Genomic DNA, 13,580 nt, shown 5'->3' with positions numbered 1-13,580 from the left:
GGCATTCGTCGAGGAATCACTGTAGCTTGTAGCTTCATTAGTTACATGCGAGCCCGAAACTTTTTGACGGTGATGTACGCGCAAATCCCGTGTGCACGATGCTAATCGAAGATTCGGCGATTGTAGGAAATGAACAAAGGGACACGCATAGCGGTGGATAATTATTTATGCAGCGAATAGAATCCACTGTTGTCCCGATGCTCGCTGGGTGGGTGGGCCGGGTCGGGCGAGGGTGGAGGTCGGGAATTAGGTCATGCAAGAATATCGACGGACCGACGTAATCACGGTTTGTACGATGCGAATAAGGATTATTAACTTTTAATGTTCCGGCGATCCACCGAAATTCGGGTCGACCGTTTCTCGGAGTTAACCGGACGGATGCTGGTGGATGAATCCTCGATGGCCTTGGGCGGTCGAATTTCGGTCCAAATGTGGAGAGAGATGGCATTAGATAAGAATGAGTAAATAGGGGACCAGTGGTTCCTCAGAAATCCGAGGATACATACAGGGTACGGCCGAATAACATATACTAGCGGGTACGAGGTGATTCCTTATGAAAAAATAACAACAAAATGTGGAATAAAATTTGTTCATTTAAGGCTTAGTTTTCGAGAAAATCGACTTCGAAAGTTAATCTGAAACGCGTGTATTCGATATAGTAGTAAGTAGAAACGGAATGCAATGAACAGACGCGCTGACCCAGTACTATTGAATTGCCCCCGTATCCAGTTGATTTTCAAAGTCGATTTTCTCGAAAACTAAACCCTAAATGAAAAAATTTATTTTTCACGATTCGGTAACTAAGAGAATCGTATTACTAATATTATAGCATCCCTTAACTTGTGAAAATGAAGTGAAATAAAGATACTAATATAGTTTAATATTATTTATCTGTTATTCTGAACGTAGTATAAGAACCATAATTCTACAACATTATAATTTTTCGATATATTATTTTTTAGAATTGTGAATTTGCATAAACTTCCGCAGTCTACTGCTATCGCTTCGATTAATTCCAACAATGAATACCTCAAGTTCAGTTGTTTCGCCTTTGAATTATTACCTGCTTCAAACGAGTACTCCAACGTCTAATTGCACCAAGAAATCTGATGCCTTCGTAGTAATATTATGGTAATATCATCAACTAGAATCCCACCATTTGTATCCTAATTTCTGGTACATCCTTTCTGCCGGGTAACATAGAGGGAGCATTTCATCCCCTGGGGGGGGGGGCATCATCAGAAATAGAACCTCCCTAATGGAAGAGCCAAGAGAGCGCACGACACAGAACAAACTGTTCCCCCGAGTCTCTGTTTTCTTCCCAAAGTTCTTCGGGGGGTGGGGGGATGAACGACTTCATCATCGACCATCTTCCCCCTATCAACAGCCTCCGTAAGCCCTCGGCGAAAACCCAAAGATTCATACGGGGGAACATCGTCGTTACACGAATGATAATTCCCATCGGATAGAGAGAGAGAGAGGACTCATTAGAGAAGCTATACATCCATAGGACACAGCAAGCGTGCAAATATGCACACGGCTCGTGAAACGCGGAAACGCGGACACGGTTCTGCGCGATAGATATATTAGCAGACGGGGGGATCGATAAATCGACCCGACATCCGGCGGGAAACCTCGACGCGCTGTGTGCCACCAATCAAATGTCTATCGCGTTCCTCGATCTCGTCACGGTTCGATCAGGAGGAAAGGGCAATCGCGCTGGATCTGTATTCTCTTTTCAAATAATTGTTACAGTTCCCAGGCACAGATCACCCCCCACTGATAGTATTTTCGAAGAGAAAAAATCTCTTTTGAAATAATTTCCCTAGATGTGTTGACGTGTAGAAAAATTTATAAATATGGGGGAGGGGAATTTTATTACAGATTTTGTAATAAAACATACAATAAAATACATAAATCTGCAAAAATTACAATTTGTTCCTGAGTAAAATGAAATCAAATTCGTAATATTTTAACAACTTTGGTTCGATTTATTTCTACGTTTAGTGCAATTTTGAATTGTTTGAAAGGGTAAACGAAAATGTCATTCGGTTATCTTTTTTTACATACATGGAAGGTTTAGATCGGGGCTCCCATGGAAAATAGGGCCCGGGGTTGCAGCCACCGCTGATCCGAGCGCCATTTTGGATCGGTTTCTCTCTTTGATCCCGTTCGTATATACGGGAATGAACGGGGAAGACAAATCGTTCGTGAAACACACGGGCAGGGATTTCGAGGGGAAAAGCGTGTAAGAATAAGTACGGCCAAGTTAAAACAAACTCGCGAAACTCGGCTAGCGAGCCGCCGCCGGGTGGAACGATTGATTAATATCCAGCGCAGCTGGCTACGGCACGCGCGGCCTCTGAAAAACCGTTTCGCCGGCGAAAGAACCCGGAGAAAGATTGGCAAAGTTCGAAGGAGGAATAGAAAACGGGACAAACGGGATATAACTCGAAAAGCGAACACTCCGCTCCGGGATTCGCCCAGCCAGCGCCGGATTAAGGGGTTGGGGGGGAGTAGATAGGGCTGCAGCCCCGGGCCCCACTTTCCAGGGGTGGGCCCGATCTAAGTTTTCCATTTATGTGAAAAAATAATCGAATGAAATTTGGTTTTTCTTTTGAAATTTATTACAAACTGCACTAAGTGCGGATATAAATTAGGTCGATGTTAAAATAGAACGAGGCATTCTTCGTTGTAATCAAGCATACGTTAGAATTAAATGTTATATCTGGTATTCTCCAAGATTTTTGCAATCCCAATAAATACCCAAAAGTAATAAACGAAGATTTCTATTTTTGGACTTTTTTTCGCGCTAGAAACACGATTCGGACCACTGTGCAGCGTCGAAAACGAATCCGTATATTCTTTCTCGATTTAATTTCTGACCACGATGGTTGCCACCGCTAACGGATTACCTGTGTCCGCTAATAGATTGATTACCCGTCACCCTCGACCGACAAATGAATTTATCATCCGTCAGGGTTAATTTATCGTGTGTAATTATTCCATTTACTGTTCGTGGTTTTTAGTTACGGTATCGACTGTAAGATCTATCGGTGTTACAGGTGCGTTTTTCTTTGCGATAAAAATTGTTAGTTCTATCGAACGGCGTCGTTCGAACGTAGATATCGCGTGGTACGGAGATATTTCAATGTCAACGACGACTATTTCGAGACACTGGTCGCCGGATGCTCAAGTTCCCGTTGAACACAAATAAGACACCTGAATAGAAAAGAAAATACAGAGAACTGTTTTGTCCAGAGAACGTTAATTGCTCCACCTCCCCCTTCCCTCGAGTCACCAAACGGGGCCCGAGTAGGGATAAACTGATATCATCAAGGTATATACTTTTACTCACAACTTGTATGGAAAAAAAGTATCGATATTTACTTAGTATCGCATCAAAACTATCAATAGCTACTTCTATCCAATGAAAATTTATACCAAGTTCATTTTTATTAATATAATATATTTTAACCAAAATTTGGCAGAATTTACTTGGATCGATTCATCGTTAGGCCTGAGACGATCTACTCGATCCGTCGTCTCTGTTTTCCGATGATACAGGCACGATCGTAGCTCCTCCTCTTCGTCATGCGTCCCGCAGCCGCTTCGTGAATTACGATCACCGCCCATTATTTACAGGTGGCCGTTACACGTGACACGGCGCGGCGTCACCGGCAACGCCGGTTGTTAATATTGTTACGGCGGTAAGTTAATAGGCTCGCCAAACATACCGCACAGACGGCGGTGCGGTGTAACGTCTAATTTGCAGAATTAATTACGACAAGATGCGACGGCGGTGCCATTTAACACTAGGTGAATATCTGACTCGCTCGCAAGATGAAAACACGCGCGTTCTTTTCAAGGAGAGACACGAGACCAAAGTGAAAAGATATACTCTCGAAATAAAAATGTTGAACCTCGAGGAATATCGAGAAACATCTTCGAGATCAAAAAGACGAACTGATTCGTCCAACGGTTCGACCTATTTCGTGGTTATTCTTGGGGGTAGGGCTCATCCAGGAATGTCCCATCAGTCTTTTCCCCTTCGGGAAACGCTGAAATAGTCCATAAACCCGTCGCGGGACTATCGCTGACCAAGTACCTAATCCAGATAAACCGTCAGATTCAAGGGTTATTGACCAAAAAGGGCCTCGAGGAAAGGTAGCAAACTGCTTGACATCGCCCAAAAGAGTCTCCCTCCCTTACACGCGAGCTACCAAATATTCTAAACGTCTGTGTGTCGACCGTGTTGGTACGCTTCCCTTTTTTCGTTTCGTTCTTTTTTATTTTTCTGTCACGAACGTCAAGGCACACACACACAGGGAGAGCAGACACAATTTACTATTGGCGTGCCTTCCGGCGATTCTCCCGCGTTTGCACGCGCGATGGCCTGAACAAGGTCCCGCGCGTCACCGTTAGAAGCCTGACCTGCCCTGCAGGATTTACTCTGTCCAGGATAAACTCCCGGCAAGGGAGGGAATAATATCCTTAAACGCGGGCGCGTGGTATTCATCAGAAAGCGCTGCGACGGCGCGTATTAATTAAAACGAAAATCCACCCCACCCGGTTTGCCCCCGCGCGGAACCTCCGGAGGGGTGGCTTCTGATTCGCTCGGATATTCCGGTTCCGTTGCATCAACGTCCGTCGGATGTCTGCATTTAAACGACCCACTTAAACGGCGTTAAAGATTAGCGACGAGAAGAGGTTTATATCAGGTCTTTGGACCGCTATGAAAAAAAAAAAAAATGGAAAAAAGAACGGGATCGTGGTTCGCGTGGAAAATCAGTTTGCTCCGTGTGGTCCTTTATACTTTTTAACCGTTTTACCAATTTGACTTAAATGATTAAGATTTTATACTACTTCGACGTACTTCACTATCATCTTTCGCTATCAACTACAGTTTCATATGGCTTGTGTTAAAAAGAAATTTTCGTGTTTCTTTTTTAATAATTTCATCATTGATCATGCGATTTTTCGGTAGCAATCGACAGCTGAAGCTTTCAAGATTGTTCTATTAAATTTTCAACCTAATTTCTAATTATTATAAATCTCCGAAAGCCACCTTAAACGCGTCAAGTTCGCATTATTCTAGCTAGTCCCATTTTCTGACGTTTTCCTTCACGGTCAGCTAATTGCCAATTCCAAGATCAACACTATCCTAGCGTGATAGTCTAACTTAAGATCGCTACGCTCAGAGCGGGCCTATATTTACACAGCACGCGGAAAACTAAAAATATTTCGAAATTCTCTACTTAACTTTTACCACTAGAACTACCAGGATTGAATGTATGATAAGTTAAATTGTGTAATACATTAATACATGTAATATATAATCCACTATAACTTAGTATACTATAATATAAAGTGTATAAAAAATTGGAGATTAACATACATTCCGATAAAAGTGTCATTTTTACGGGTTGTGCAGTTCTAGTCCAGGCGTCAGCAACCTATGACCCGCGGTGTCAACGTTAATCTATTATTTATATTTTCTCAAAGTGTGTATTTCATGCTTATGTTTTATAATTTATTTGAAAACTCAAGTGTGTCACTTGAAATTATCAAATGGGTCATTTAGTGGCCCGCGGGTCATAGGCTGCCGACGACTGTTCTAAACGAACCAGAAAGAACCATCGACGATTTATAATTATCATCGTCGAGGATCGAAAAATTGGCGGGAAATTCTAAATGAACGGGGCTGACCGTGATACGCGGAAGAAGGATAGAGACCGTGATGGTTGCTCAAGGCGGGGGTGAAGGAGGGTGGATGATGAGGAGGAGGTGGTATGAGCCCTGGAGCTGTCAGAGGATGGGGGGGGGGGGGGGGGGGGGGGGGGGGGGGGATGGCGAGATCACCGAGAGAGGGTGGTTCGGCCGGCCGGTCAGTCGTGCTGTGGCGGCAACCACGGACGCGCGTAGTCGGTTCCACGTTCATCCCTGGGATGTTGCCAAACAACCCCCTCGATCGTCCCATGGACACCGTCGAGGACCGATCCGCGGAACGGATGAACTGAGGGACAGATCGACAGACAGAAAGAAACAAAGAAAGAGAAATAGAGAGAGAGAGAGTGGGTCGATCGCGTCGGGATCGGGATAGTTCGCGAGGATGCGCAGGAACATCCAGCAGTGAGCACGGTTTTCTGCTCTTGGACCCGTATATATCCCCCTTGCATCCACGCCTAAAATATCTGGTTATAATCTCCGTTACCGCGATCGCGTCAGTGGGATCGTCCTTGTGGTTGATAATTCGCCTCGCCGCGAATACGGTGCAGCAGACGGGTATACGGTACAGTTTGTGGGGCCGGCCGATTGGTTCTTGTCGAACCGATCGTGGTTCCGTTTCCGGTTGCTCTCGGACTTTACGGATCGCGGATGTATTTGTATCGGTGGTAAACAAAGGAGAGGATCCCAGTTGGGGACCTTTCTGATAAACTTCCGTTCCGTGTGATCGCTAGGGAGGGGGTAGACACGTGCGGGGAGGAAACCGCGAGGGCACACACACATTCACAAGTGGTTCCAGATGATTGTTAAACGGACACCGTTCAGCAGCATCCAGATCAGTTGCCCGGTGGCGAGGATCATCTAGAGAACTGAAGTAAGTACCGTGAGGGATTCTTGCCGTCGCCGCCGGAAGAAATGCTCTCTCTCTCTCTCTCTCTCTCTCTCTCTCTCTCTCTCTCTCTCTTTCGTAAGGTCCGTATCAAGGACAAGATGTTCGATCGTGTCTTCGTAACAGCTGTGTAGAACACGGCTGATCCTTGATCTGGCCTCCTGCACGAGATAACCTTGGTTTATCTGAATCTCTAGGTCAGACACGAAACTATCGCGCGCGTTCGCAATTAACCGGTACTCTTTCGTGCCCCCTCTCTCTGTCTGTCCCACTTCTTCTCTGTTTCTCTGTCTCCCTCTCTGTCACGTGAAAAGCGTTTGTTTCCGAGCGACTTTCAACACGCGATCCGGAAGGAATGATTGGGGGGGGGGGATCGACCGAGTTTTGCGCTCGATCCTCGACCGTTACCTGCGATCTTTTCCGAATCCCGATCGAATGTTTCGAGTATTTGAAGGGGTACGATTCACAAAAATACGTATGGACACGATGAAACTTATTCGGACACTTGTGGATAACGGAAATTGCGATTCCGTTTACGAAAGCTTAGATCACCGAGGTACAGTAAATCCTCGATGAATGATCAAAGGCTCCTCGGGAATGAACATTAAATATTTCGTAAAACAATGACCAAGATTCCAATCTACACTATTCTAAACCTCATTAGAAACGTCAGCGTTACCAACGGGGAAGCTCTCCTTGTCACTGCCCGAGGCAGCCTTCGAACACTCATCGAGGAGTTACTGTATCGCATTAACCCTTTAATGCCTGGACCCTTGTATCGTTATTTCAAAATTATGAGACTGATACATACATATATGAAAATTGTACCTTGTTATTTTGAAATTGAAAATATCGATATTAAACAGTTTCCTTTTTTTACTTATTTTTGGAGGAATATTTGAATTTCTCAACTGAAAATTCAGAGATCAACGTCACATCAGTGGAACTACTGACAAAAGTTAGATATTAACCAGCAACACGAACTTAACCCTACCTAATTACGCCAAATGGGTGAAAGATCGTCGGATAATTCCATGGACGTTCGTCCGGGGAAGTAGAATAAACAGGTTCAAAGGCAGACAATCTGTTACCCCCCGCGGTTGATACAGCCGGTGGAACGTCGAGGATTGGGAACTGTGGCGGAGATTTAGAGGCGGCCAAACACGTCGGCCCTTCCCGCCGGTCGGTATCGATTCGACAACGTACGATATCCGCACCTGAAAATGGTCCAGATACAGAGCTAATTATTATTATCCACGGAGAGGGAATGGGACGGTATAACACGTTCAGATTCCGTGCTGCCATGCGACTTTTTCCGCGGGTACCGATGAATGAAGTGGAGAGATCGTTATTTAGGTCAGTCGGCAATTTTCGTACCCGAGGCTTTTAAGCGTCCATCCTCTCTAAAGGGTTTTCAGACGCGGCGTACGGTGAAAGAACGGAGAGGGAGAGGGGGTGGTAGAGGGTGGTGACGATAACCTGGCCGCTTAAAAAAGCTTGGTTCCGACGGAATTTTCGCCAGACACGCTCGCTTGAATATTAGGATTCGGGGTTCTCTCCCCGTGCCCTCTCGAGGGGTCCTTCGAGGATAGGTGTAAGCGGTGATTGCCCCTCGACTCGACATTCCTCCCCCCATCCGAGTCAAAAGTCTTATTCCGAGGGGAATAAGAGATAGTTCTCGAGAATAAACGGTTCGTCAAACTGATCCCCGTTCTCTTTCTTTCTTTTTCTTTTTTTCTTTCGCGAACGAGTAGAGGGGATTTAGTGGCACAAGGTAGTACGACGGTATTGTATGGGGAAAAATTGATATCATTTTAGAAATTAAACGTTTGAGATCGGCACAGTTCATTGGTGGTATTACCAAAGTAGAGCGAATGATCGATGAGTGCTCGAAGGATCCCCGGCATTGGCAAGCAGTGGTGTAACATACATGTGTTCTACATGCAAACGGGAGTCGAATAACGTATATGGTTTCGTGCGGAAACTACGGGTTTATGAGGTAGGTGGAAATAAATTATGTCGGAATTTCGACCACTTAAACTGGCTTCGAACCCACTAAATGACATCGTGGGGTTCATGTTTGATATTCGATTGATGTTGGAGGTGAATGACGTCTCAGCTAAGTGTGGTTTGCAGGTTGCAGTTAGTAGGTTAGTTTCAGTTAAATAAATAAAAGGTTAAATTTCCTGCGATTTCTGCATTTAGTAAAAGATAGATTAAGTTTGTTCCTGTTGATAAATAAAAGATTACATTTCCTATAAGGAATTATAATAAAACTATAGCCTTCGAACACTCATCGATATAGTCGAAGCAAGTATATATATTTACACCTTTCGATCATACAATAATGGCGACCACCAACTTGGAAAACGAATTTTAAATGCCGCCACTGCGGACGGTACCGATGATCGCAAAAGGGTGAAAAATCGACAAAGGTACAGGAACATGTTGGTTAACGTGATTTTTTTCTTTTCTACTCGTAGTTTTTTCGATTGTTTTACGGTCGATGAATCGATTTCGAATTTAGAGAGTTCTGCTCGAAGACAGTTTAAAATACTTTCGACTTTTCCCGGTCGCCACCCGTTGAAAAGAACCTTGATGCCGACCGTGAACAGAGGGAGAACTCGCTTCTTCGGGCGTAATTAAAATGCAGCCGGTCGTTCGAGGTGCATCGAACGGGGGGCCGTGGGGTCCCGAAAAGTTAACGGGACTTTCGGAGCTTCCGAATTAATTAGAGCGCGAATGTGTAATTGCGTTCCAGCCGAGTTTTCGTCGGATTCCAGTTGGTCGGCACGAGGGCGCTTCGGGATGACTGGTAGAGGGGAAAAAGTGCCCTCTGTGTCCATCGAAAATCGTCCGCCAAAAACAATACCACCGAACATCGTATAATGTCCCATTCAGATGGTTTCTCTGTGATCGTCTATAAATCATTCTAGACCAGGCGTCGGCAACCTATGACCCGCGGATCACCAAATGACCCATTCGATAATTTCAAGTAACCCACTTGAGTTCCGCAAATAAAGTATAATGTATAAAAATAAATTATAAAACATATACATGAAACAAACACTTTGAGAAAATATAAATAATATATTAACATATGTTAACTGTTCTCGATCTAAATTTAAGGGGATATTCAGAGCCGTGAATCTTAGACAATTTATGAGATGAAAAATGGTCACGTTATTATCAGGTAAGGGGTTTTAAAATTTCTACACATGGTTGGTTATATTTCAAGATAAACAAGATAACACAGTATCATATCTATGGAATTATCTGTATTGTTATTTAAATTATCGTACGATCCTCGCGACATATCAGTATTCATGACTGCCACGATTAAAAAGTGGTCATCTCGTAAACTAGTAGAATGATACAGACTAAAATTTTTTAAGAAAACGGCAGTTGTATAAAGCAGAAATTTATTAAAATTGACACTTCTTTAAGCAATAGAAAAGAAAAGTTCTCCGTACCAAAGATCGAAATCCTCCGGTTCTCCGGACCAAAGACCGAAATCCTCCGGTTCTCGAGGTCAAAGACCGCGGCGTCTACGTGTATACACCGACCGGAAAGGGTAAACCGCGATGCAGCGTATCGTCCATTAAACGTGGCCCCGAAGGGAACAGCCTAGTCGCGTGTCTCGATCGTGTGTTACCATTGCCCCGTGAACCTAACCGCCGATCGATCTCGAGCCTAATGAGCTCGTCATCCCAGGGTGCAATCAGACAAGAAATCAGTCACCGTGTCCGGTGTTTCGTTCGCCGATGCGGGATATAGCCAATGGAAAAGTAGAACCGATCTAGATAGAGGATGAGGTTCGAGGATCTGGTGTCCCGATGACGCACGTAGTGTCCGTTGAAACACGCTAACTAGGACGTTACAGACTCGCGTTTTCACTGGTAAAGGAGACGGCAAGTCCACCGCAAGGGACACCACCCAGGGGGTGGAGGGAAAGGAGAACAGGAAAAATAATCTCGACAAGAAAAAGGGGCAAGAACGAAGTAAGTGTCCGCGGGCGGATACTTCGGGTAGGGTAGATATCGATTTGTTTTTGTTGCTCGTGATAGCGCGGAATGTGTGTCAGGAGCCAGCCGACGGACGAAATTCACCCGAGGCCAGGCTGAGACCCAAACGGGGAAGGGTTGAAAGGGGACAGAACGAACGGGCGATGGAGAAACGGCCGGGGGACACAGCCGTCGACGCCTGGAAAAACAGCAACCGTGGACAATTATTGCGATACTGAGATAGAGAGATAGAGAGAGAGTGAGAGGGTCAGGGGTCGAAGACTTGGTCGGGGATACAATGAGAACGGGGCCAGAGGACGTCATTGGTTCCTTGGTCGCGGTGCAAACTAACCTCCGGGGGGGATGGGTGGGATGGATGCCAACCTTTCGGATTCGGACCGTCTGGATTGTAAACGGGTTCGAAGGAGCCTGACCATGCTACCGGTGACCACTGAACTATATACCATAACTATAGTTTTAAAAAAAAATGTATCCCTTATTTTTTACTGCTTAACAGACATACGAAGTTTCATCAAAATCGAAGGGGGACACTTTTGTGCCTTCCCTTGTAAAAGATGCGTGTAAAGCTGCGTCTACACTATATAACATAATGTGTTATATAAATTTTATTGTAACAAGTCAGAAAAACATATTGTATAGCAAGGTTATACAACAATTTGTTGTATAACACTGTTTTCCTGTATAGTGTAGACGCAGCTTAATAGTGAAACACACGTTTTTCTCAGTCTAGCAGGCCAACTCGACCCACAATAGTTATAGTTATCGAATAGTATAGAGTTCAGTGCCGAGGATCGGCTGGATCTTTGACGACCTCGCGATCCTGGCTTCCATTGGGGTGGGGGACGGTTTAACGGTTTATCTGTGACTGCTTTGTGGTCGCCGCCACCCCTTGTCACACAGTGGTCGACGCGCTAGCTTATATCGTGAAGTCCCTGCGGTCGATAGTGGAGGGAAAGGGGTCAATCTGGGCGTACGATACCTGTAGAAAGATGAATTAGGATTAACAGTTTTATCTGATACCGTTCTCCAGCGAGAAGCTTCCGGTGGCGCGGTGACATTAAATTTTTGAAGGTGTACACCCTTTGATAATCATTTTTCTCTTCTTCCCTGAAAGGGAGAGGAGAGGGAGCAATCCGGAAGAAAGGGGAAAACTCGCGCAACCTAAGGTGCGTGCCCGAAAACTGTGCGAAGCGACAATGTGAACGGTTTCGGGGGAAATTACACACCCGTGGGACCTGGTGACTGATTTTAGTTATTTATTTCACGGGGTAATTCCCGTTAGAATACAAGAGAAAAAGAAATATGTAGATATGTTTTATATAAATCGGAAGAATAATGAAATTAATGGAACATATATAACTGGGAAATGGAAGAGAGAAAAAGCAAAAGTGGTAATTACAAAACACTATAAACTTGGGTTTTGAAAGATTGGGTAGACGAAGAAAGAAATCAAGATCTCTACAAGAAAGAATTCGCTGTTTCGCAAATCCGATAAACGCAAAAGAAATTATTGCCCCTACTACCGTCCGAAGGAATCGTAGATTGAAATAACCACGGGTGGATAACCGTGTTAAAAGGGAGGCTATCGATCGACAGGAAACGAGCGAGAGATTGGAGAACTGAGTCAATCCGGGAGGGCTTTCGATCGAGTGGTTGACGCTTGGCGATCCCGCCCTCCCCTTCTGAGACAACATCGCCGATCAGAGACACGTCACACGTGTACCGAGATCGTTTTCGCGCTTATCGTTATTTCCCGACCTGGAAACCATCCAGAACTGGACCGTTTGGCGTAACCTGTTCCTTTGGGGATTTTTCCGGTTGGCTGGTTGACAATTACAATTTGTATGGACTGTTACAATTGACAATTACATCGCAAACCTGACAATAAACATGTATGTATTATTCTCTGTATCGAGAAGTACCTGGGTCCGACTCATCAGGGACAGGTAGCTAGAGAAAGGAAAGAGGATTCGTTGGATGGTCCTGAAAGAGGATCCAGAAGAAGACTTGGTCTTTGGAGTTGGCCTGATTGTAGGGCTGGCCAGTTCCTGGAGATCACTGAAAGGGTGTGCGAAGAACGATGAATTCTCGAGTCAAAGGAACGATCAAGAACGGAAATTCTTGCAGTGGGGCTAAAAGTTGGTAGCTGATGAAGATAGAGGATCAGAGTGTGGCTGTAGAATGTGTACTTCCGATCGCTCTGTTGAAATATCCAGGTTTGATTCACCAGGACAGGTTGTTTAACGTCGATACGATTCACTGGATTGAGATCACAAAGAGGATAAATTGATACTAGGGACACATCGAATTAGCCCAATTGATGATACAACCCCAGCGTGAAAGATACATCAAAGGGAGAGATTCTCCAGGGCAGGCAGATCCCCTAAACCGAGACAATACGGTAGAAAATATTGGGGAGAACATTCTGGACGACAGGCCAAAGGTTGTCGGACCTCGAACGAGGACAAACCCCCCGAGGATTCGACCCAGCTAATAGCGAGTCTAAATACTGTCATCAAAACCACCCAGACCACAATTCCTAAACGAGAAGGTGGTCTCGAAGCAGAGGGTGGCGTTCCACTCTGACGGGAATCGAAAGATCCCAAGGAGCAACGATCCACTGGATAGCAAATTGGGGGATCTTGCACGCGGAACCAGGCGTTTCGAGAGTCAGTCCACCCCACAGCCGATGTCAGGGTTAAGGATCGACCGCGGTCCGTGAACAAACGAAAAGAACGTCGCGAGGAGGCCAGAGGAGTATACGGGACACGGCACTCTGGGTTGCCGTCTGAGAAGTAGGAGGGGGGGGGCAGGAGGGTTCAGCCGCTAAATGAACAACAGCGGCGCCTTCTAGGTGGAGTGGAAGAAACGGGAAGTCGAGTAGCGGAGTGAAGGCGTCTTCAAAGGGTGGGTGGCGGCTGTTGGCGAGAGGGGGGTGT

Source organism: Dufourea novaeangliae, unplaced genomic scaffold (genome assembly GCF_001272555.1).
Source record: "Dufourea novaeangliae isolate 0120121106 unplaced genomic scaffold, ASM127255v1 scaffold55, whole genome shotgun sequence".
NCBI classification, from domain to species: Eukaryota; Metazoa; Arthropoda; class Insecta; order Hymenoptera; family Halictidae; genus Dufourea; species Dufourea novaeangliae.
The sequence above is the reverse complement of the archived record's forward strand: the minus strand, read 5'-3'. Positions refer to the sequence as shown.